General features: G+C 28.9%; 3 non-coding genes across 3 annotated transcripts in view; all 3 read right to left on the minus strand.

Moving 5' to 3' along the window:
* Positions 1-797, minus strand: part of LOC128923840 (large subunit ribosomal RNA) — a 3984-nt gene extending 3187 nt beyond the window's left edge. The window contains exon 1 of the ribosomal RNA XR_008472564.1: positions 1-797. This exon is cut by the window's left edge and continues 3187 nt beyond it. This is a non-coding gene — a ribosomal RNA (large subunit ribosomal RNA).
* A 453-nt stretch (positions 798-1250) lies between these two features.
* Positions 1251-1429, minus strand: LOC128923845 (5.8S ribosomal RNA). Its single transcript, XR_008472568.1, has one exon. It is a non-coding gene; the product is annotated as a 5.8S ribosomal RNA (ribosomal RNA).
* Positions 1430-1938: 509 nt separating this feature from the next.
* LOC128923834 (small subunit ribosomal RNA) lies at positions 1939-3928 on the minus strand. Its single transcript, XR_008472558.1, has one exon. It is a non-coding gene; the product is annotated as a small subunit ribosomal RNA (ribosomal RNA).
* Positions 3929-7500: the final 3572 nt, after the last annotated feature.

Here is a 7500-nt window from a genome sequence, read left to right on the forward strand (position 1 = left end):
TGTTTCAAGACGGGTCCCGAAGGTATCCTGAATCTTTCGCATTGTTAATCATATAAATGCATACAATTAATATTAAAATCAATGATAATAATATTATTGTAAAATTCAAAAGAATTTAAGCATTATATATGTAAAATCTATCAACACTTTATCAAATCATCAGTATTTATTCTATGTTAATAAGCTAAAAGCAAATTAATTTGAATAAACTTAACACCAATGATCTTTTGATAAATATTTTATTATGTTAATAGATTACAATGTCCTTATATGAAAAAAATGCACACTATTACTATAATATTATAAATATCACAGTTATAATGATGAATTTTTCATAATGGATATTCAGGTTCATCGGGCTTAACCTCTAAGCAGTTTCACGTACTATTTAACTCTCTATTCAGAGTTCTTTTCAACTTTCCCTCACGGTACTTGTTTACTATCGGTCTCATGGTTATATTTAGTTTTAGATGGAGTTTACCACCCACTTAGTGCTGCACTATCAAGCAACACGACTCTTTGGAAATATCTTTCTAGTAATCATTAACGTTATACGGGCCTGGCACCCTCTATGGGTAAATGGCCTCATTTAAGAAGGACTTAAATCGTTAATTTCTCATACTAGATATTAAGATATTCCATACACTGCATCTCACATTTGCCATATAGACAAAGTGACTTAGTGCTGAACTATTTTCTTTTCGCTCGCCGCTACTAAGAAAATCCTTGTTAGTTTCTTTTCCTCCCCTCATTAATATGCTTAAATTCAGGGGGTAGTCCCATATGAGTTGAGGTTGTATAAAAATATTTATATTTATTTTATATTTTAGCTTTTTGCTATTTTAAAGAAACATACATAATTATTTCTTAACACCAATATAATTTTCTTAATAATAAATATTCAATCTTTTCATCCCGTACTACTTACTTCATTATAACAACAATATTATTTTCTTGGTTTTTTACATTTAAGGCAATCCTAGAATAAAATAATATTTTATGCTAGACGTTCCTCTAAATGTATATATTATTTGAAATAATAATATTGAAATTTTATTGTTTTTGGGAATACTAAGATTCTTATTTATTATAAAATTTCGTTCAAATATGAGGTGTTCAAGAATATATTTTCTATATTTCTTTTTATGCTATTAATATTATGGATTGAAAAATACAATCCAGTAATATACCATGTGCTTAAATTCTTTTAATTGACTAAAAGAATAAGCAACTAATTTAGCATAGTCTTACAACCCTCAACCATATGTAGTCCAAGCAGCACTTTAAAATTAATTAAAGTACATAACAGCATGGACTGCAATATGCGTTCAAAATGTCGATGTTCATGTGTCCTGCAGTTCACACGATGACGCACAGTTAGCTGCGTTCTTCATCGACCCATGAGCCGAGTGATCCACCGCTTAGAGTGATAATTTTTTGTTTATTTTAATTTAACGTCAAGAGTTTTTAATTTATTGAAAGAATAACATTTCGTTTTCGTATATAATATATAAATTATTTTAAAACATCTTTCAATAAATTGTAATTTTCAACCCAAACATTTACAAGTTGCGCATGTCTTAGTCCAACAAAAACAGTAATTCCTTTTTTATTACATTTTATTTAATTTCTATATATTTTTAAGGAATTACACGTTAATGAGAACAAATTAACTTATCATTTATATTATTTTTATAAATAATAAGTACAACTATATATGTTTAAAGGTTTGTTGCGTTCAAATACAATGTATGCGATATAATTTTCATTATACTACAATACAAGGAGTAAAAAAAAAAAGAAAAAAAAGAAAAACATTCAAATAAATGAATGAAAAGAAAAAAAAGAAAATAATTTTTCTTTTTTATTCTTTTTTTGTTTGTTTGTTTGTTTGTTTGTTTGTTTGTTTTTTTATAATATTTACGGATAGGAACACAATAATGATCCTTCCGCAGGTTCACCTACGGAAACCTTGTTACGACTTTTACTTCCTCTAAATAATCAAGTTCGGTCAACTTTTGCGAAACAACCGTGAAACACAAGGCGTCACAGTGATCACGTCCGGAGACCTCACTAAATAATTCAATCGGTAGTAGCGACGGGCGGTGTGTACAAAGGGCAGGGACGTAATCAATGCGAGTTAATGACTCACACTTACTGGGAATTCCAAGTTCATGTGAACAGTTTCAGTTCACAATCCCAAGCATGAAAGTGGTTCAGCGGTTTACCCGGACCTCTCGGTCTAGGAAATACACGTTGATACTTTCATTGTAGCGCGCGTGCAGCCCAGGACATCTAAGGGCATCACAGACCTGTTATTGCTCAATCTCGTTACTGCTAGACGCAATTTGTCCATTTAAGAAGCTAGTGTCCTTATAATGGGACAAACCAACAGGTACGGCTCCACTTATATAAACACATTCAAACACTTGCACATTCAAGATGAACTCATGAATGAAGGCTATATAAGCTTCAACACCATAATCCTGAAAGCATCTATTTAATATATTTGAGTCTCGTTCGTTATCGGAATTAACCAGACAAATCACTCCACGAACTAAGAACGGCCATGCACCACCACCCATAGATTCGAGAAAGAGCTATCAATCTGTCTTACACGCTTATGTTCGGACCTGGTAAGTTTTCCCGTGTTGAGTCAAATTAAGCCGCAGGCTCCACTCCTGGTGGTGCCCTTCCGTCAATTCCTTTAAGTTTCAGCTTTGCAACCATACTTCCCCCGGAGCCCAAAAGCTTTGGTTTCCCGGGAAGCGACTGAGAGAGCCATAGTAGTAGCTACACCCAATTGCTAGCTGGCATCGTTTATGGTTAGAACTAGGGCGGTATCTGATCGCCTTCGAACCTCTAACTTTCGTTCTTGATTAATGAAAACATCTTTGGCAAATGCTTTCGCTTAAGTTAGTCTTACGACGGTCCAAGAATTTCACCTCTCGCGTCGTAATACTAATGCCCCCAAACTGCTTCTATTAATCATTACCTCTTGATCTAAAAACCAATGAAAGTAGAACAGAGGTCTTATTTCATTATTCCATGCACAAAATATTCAGGCATTTGGAGCCTGCTTTAAGCACTCTAATTTGTTCAAAGTAATTGTACCGGCCCACAACAACACTCGATGAAGAGCACTGAAGCAGGTTTAAATAGGAGGAATATATAAAAAATACATTGTATTAATTACATATAAGAACTCCACCGGTAATACGCTTGCATACATAAGGTAATGTACATACCACAATTATAGCTGTACTACCCGTATGAAGCACAAATTCAACTACGAACGTTTTAACCGCAACAACTTTAATATACGCTATTGGAGCTGGAATTACCGCGGCTGCTGGCACCAGACTTGCCCTCCAATAGGTCCTTGTTAAAGGATTTAAAGTGTACTCATTCCAATTACAGGGCCTCGGATATGAGTCCTGTATTGTTATTTTTCGTCACTACCTCCCCGAACTGGGAGTGGGTAATTTACGCGCCTGCTGCCTTCCTTAGATGTGGTAGCCGTTTCTCAGGCTCCCTCTCCGGAATCGAACCCTGATTCCCCGTTACCCGTTGCAACCATGGTAGTCCTAGATACTACCATCAAAAGTTGATAGGGCAGACATTTGAAAGATCTGTCGTCGGTACGAGACCATACGATCTGCAAGTTATCTAGAGTTCAACCAATATAACGATCTTACGATCGCTTGGTTTTAGCCTAATAAAAGCACACGTTCCAAAAGGTCCGTGTTTATTTTGCATGTATTAGCTCTAGAATTACCACAGTTATCCAAGTAACTGTTAACGATCTATGGAACCATAACTGATATAATGAGCCTTTTGCGGTTTCACTTTTAATTTGTTTGTACTTAGACATGCATGGCTTAATCTTTGAGACAAGCATATAACTACTGGCAGGATCAACCAGAATAATATTTTTTATTCATTTATATAATATTTTTTATACTATATAAATTTTTATAATGATATTTTCAATATTTGAAAATTAAGTACACGACATATACACAATGCAAAGGAGAACGAAATCGCGACAATAAATAATTATGAAATTTCTTCTACTATGGTCGGATTAAATAATTTACTTCATGTCATTTAAATTTCATATTATTGTATTATTTATTGCGGTCTTATTCGGACTTTGAGACTGTGTATCTTATCGTGAGAAAGAATTTTCGTTCTCTATACATATATAATATAATTATTAATGTAAGGACGATGTTTCTTCTTGTATTTGTTAAACTTTCAAATAATATCATTTTTTATACATTTTACTTTATTTCAATGCATATAGTGTATATATCTTTTTTTAAGAGTATATACGTTTTTCTTTTGATTTGAAATTAATAATTTCAATTCAATTATTTTTCATTTTATTTCATATATGATATGAAAGTATTCGAGCGTAATAATATAAATATTTAACTTTATTGAATTTTATTCTTTACCCACATATATTTTATGTGAATAGAAGAACAAACCCCAAAAAAAGTTAAATTAAAAAAAAAACGACTACATTATGTTAGGTATAGAAGAATAATCTCAATTAATAACATTTCATTATTAACAAAATTATTTCTATTTAAACCAACTGTAGCAAACCAGGAATAAATTTTTTTGCTCTCATTTATATATTACACTTAAATACTTTTATAAATATATGAAAATAATTTTCATATAAGTACTAAGTATGCAATTTCATACAAGTATTAAAATTTTCATACAAGTACTAATGTTGAAGTTTCATACAACATATATGTTTTCTGCCACGTACACCTCACCAACCGGAAATCGTATGGAGAAAATCTTTTTAACCATATAAAAGTTTTAAATTCATATATATACAAGTAATTTATATCATTTTCTATGAGCATTATGCTTATAAGAAATATTACAACATCAAAAATAGCTTAACATTTATTTTTTTTTTTAAATTTTTTGTACTTATATGAAAATTATTTAGTTGTATGAATTCATACACTTAGTACTTATATGAAAATTAGTATCTATATGAAAATTAATTAGTATTTATATGAAATTTATTAAGTATCTATATGAAAATTATTTAGTATTTATATGAAAATTATTTACTTGTATGAATTCATAAACTTAGTATCTATATGAAAATTATTTAGTATTTATATGAAAATTTTTTACTTGTATGAATTCATAAACTTAGTATCTATATGAAAATTATTTAGTATTTATATGAAAATTTTTAACTTGTATGAATTCATTAACTTAGTATCTATATGAAAATTATTTAGTATTTATATGAAAATTTTTAACTTGTATGAATTCATTAACTTAGTATCTATATGAAAATTATTTAGTATTTATATGAAAATTATTTACTTGTATGAATTCATAAACTTAGTATCTATATGAAAATTATTTAGTATTTATATGAAAATTTTTAACTTGTATGAATTCATTAACTTAGTATCTATATGAAAATTATTTAGTATTTATATGAAAATTTTTAACTTGTATGAATTCATTAACTTAGTATCTATATGAAAATTATTTAGTATTTATATGAAAATTTTTAACTTGTATGAATTCATTAACTTAGTATCTATATGAAAATTATTTAGTATTTATATGAAAATTATTTACTTGTATGAATTCATAAACTTAGTATCTATATGAAAATTATTTAGTATTTATATGAAAATTTTTTACTTGTATGAATTCATAAACTTAGTATCTATATGAAAATTATTTAGTATTTATATGAAAATTTTTAACTTGTATGAATTCATAAACTTAGTATCTATATGAAAATTATTTAGTATTTATATGAAAATTTTTTACTTGTATGAATTCATAAACTTAGTATCTATATGAAAATTATTTAGTATTTATATGAACATTTTTTACTTGTATGAATTCATAAACTTAGTATCTATATGAAAATTATTTAGTATTTATATGAAAATTTTTAACTTGTATGAATTCATTAACTTAGTATCTATATGAAAATTATTTAGTATTTATATGAAAATTTTTTACTTGTATGAATTCATAAACTTAGTATCTATATGAAAATTATTTAGTATTTATATGAAAATTTTTAACTTGTATGAATTCATTAACTTAGTATCTATATGAAAATTAATTAGTATTTATATGAAATTTATTAAGTATCTATATGAAAATTATTTAGTATTTATATGAAAATTATTTACTTGTATGAATTCATAAACTTAGTATCTATATGAAAATTATTTAGTATTTATATGAAAATTTTTTACTTGTATGAATTCATAAACTTAGTATCTATATGAAAATTATTTAGTATTTATATGAAAATTTTTAACTTGTATGAATTCATTAACTTAGTATCTATATGAAAATTATTTAGTATTTATATGAAAATTTTTAACTTGTATGAATTCATTAACTTAGTATCTATATGAAAATTATTTAGTATTTATATGAAAATTATTTACTTGTATGAATTCATAAACTTAGTATCTATATGAAAATTATTTAGTATTTATATGAAATTTTTTTACTTGTATGAACGTGGTTTCGGCGTTTTGGCTCTTTATATGGGGTTTCGGCTCTTCGCAAATAGGGACAGTAGGAATCTCCTGAATTCCTTTTTGCGCGTCACTAATAAGATGACGATGCATTTGGCTACGTAAATAAAATCATTTTTATGCCCGCCGTTTAACCAAACTTAGTTTTTTTTATATGCAAATATACGTGGTTTCGGCGTTTTGGCTCTTTATATGTGGTTTCGGCTCTTCGCAAATAGGGACAGTAGGAATCTCCTGAATTCCTTTTTGCGCGTCACTAATAAGATGACGATGCATTTGGCTACGTAAATAAAATCATTTTTATGCCCGCCGTTTAACCAAATTTAGTTTTTTTTATATGCAAATATACGTTTTTTCGGCCTTTTGGCTCTTTATATGTGGTTTCGGCTCTTCGCAAATAGGGACAGTAGGAATCTCCTGAATTCCTTTTTGCGCGTCACTAATAAGATGACGATGCATTTGGCTACGTAAATAAAATCATTTTTATGCCCGCCGTTTAACCAAATTTAGTTTTTTTTATATGCAAATATACGTTTTTTCGGCGTTTTGGCTCTTTATATGTGGTTTCGGCTCTTCGCAAATAGGGACAGTAGGAATCTCCTGAATTCCTTTTTGCGCGTCACTAATAAGATGACGATGCATTTGGCTACGTAAATAAAATCATTTTTATGCCCGCCGTTTAACCAAATTTAGTTTTTTTTATATGCAAATATACGTTTTTTCGGCCTTTTGGCTCTTTATATGTGGTTTCGGCTCTTCGCAAATAGGGACAGTAGGAATCTCCTGAATTCCTTTTTGCGCGTCACTAATAAGATGACGATGCATTTGGCTACGTAAATAAAATCATTTTTATGCCCGCCGTTTAACCAAACTTAGTTTTTATATTATACAATATACCATTATATTAATTTTTGTATATTTCAATTGCTTTTCAGTA

Source organism: Zeugodacus cucurbitae, unplaced genomic scaffold (genome assembly GCF_028554725.1).
Source record: "Zeugodacus cucurbitae isolate PBARC_wt_2022May unplaced genomic scaffold, idZeuCucr1.2 ctg00000065.1, whole genome shotgun sequence".
In the NCBI taxonomy this organism is placed as follows: Eukaryota; Metazoa; Arthropoda; class Insecta; order Diptera; family Tephritidae; genus Zeugodacus; species Zeugodacus cucurbitae.